Here is an 821-nt window from a genome sequence, read left to right as displayed (position 1 = left end):
CCTGGTGGCTCACCTGGTGGCTCGCCTGGTGGCTCACCTGGAGCAGGTTTACGATGCTAAAAGCCGGTTACCTCTGAACTGAGCTAACGTGGCTCCAACCAGTCACAGTAAAATACTTCATTGTTCTTTAGCCTGATGGTGAACGTTACAGCGACAGACGGTTATTTACCAGAAACACACACAGATGAGCTGCGTGTGTGTGTGTGTGTGTGTGTGTGTGTGTGTGTGTGTGATCGGTCAGATAGAGGTATTGATCTGTTTCTGTCTGTCTTCTCACTGATTCTCTCAGAAAGCTTCAGCAGCTCCAGTAACACTGAGCTGGATGGAAACTTCACTGTGATGCTGCAGCCACACACACACACACACACTCACACACACACACACACACAGCTGTAAATGCCTCCACAGTTTAATCTACAGACGCGTCGACACAAAATGGAGGCTGTTCTTCCTCCGACGGCGTTCGTGGTCGCGACAGGATTAAAACGCTTCGACTATAAAGACGCACAACACGACCACAGAGACGTAAAACGACCACAAAGACACACAAAGCGATGAAGCAGAGGCACAGGATGAGGAAAAAAGGCACACAACGACTACAAAGAGACGCAAAGCGACAACACAGAGATTTAAAACACACAAAATGAGAACGTAGCAGCCCAGGATGACTAAACGTGGACACACAACGAGCAGCAGCCCAGAGCTCCAGACCATCCTCCTGGCTTCAGCTCCAGTCGATACAGGACAACATGAGACAACAGAACCTACGACCAGAACAGAACCGCCTCCTGGTTCTGTCCACAGACACACAACGACCACCA

This window comes from Stegastes partitus, unplaced genomic scaffold (genome assembly GCF_000690725.1).
Source record: "Stegastes partitus isolate 25-593 unplaced genomic scaffold, Stegastes_partitus-1.0.2 Scaffold577, whole genome shotgun sequence".
Classification (NCBI taxonomy): Eukaryota; Metazoa; Chordata; class Actinopteri; family Pomacentridae; genus Stegastes; species Stegastes partitus.
This window is presented reverse-complemented; position numbering follows the sequence as displayed.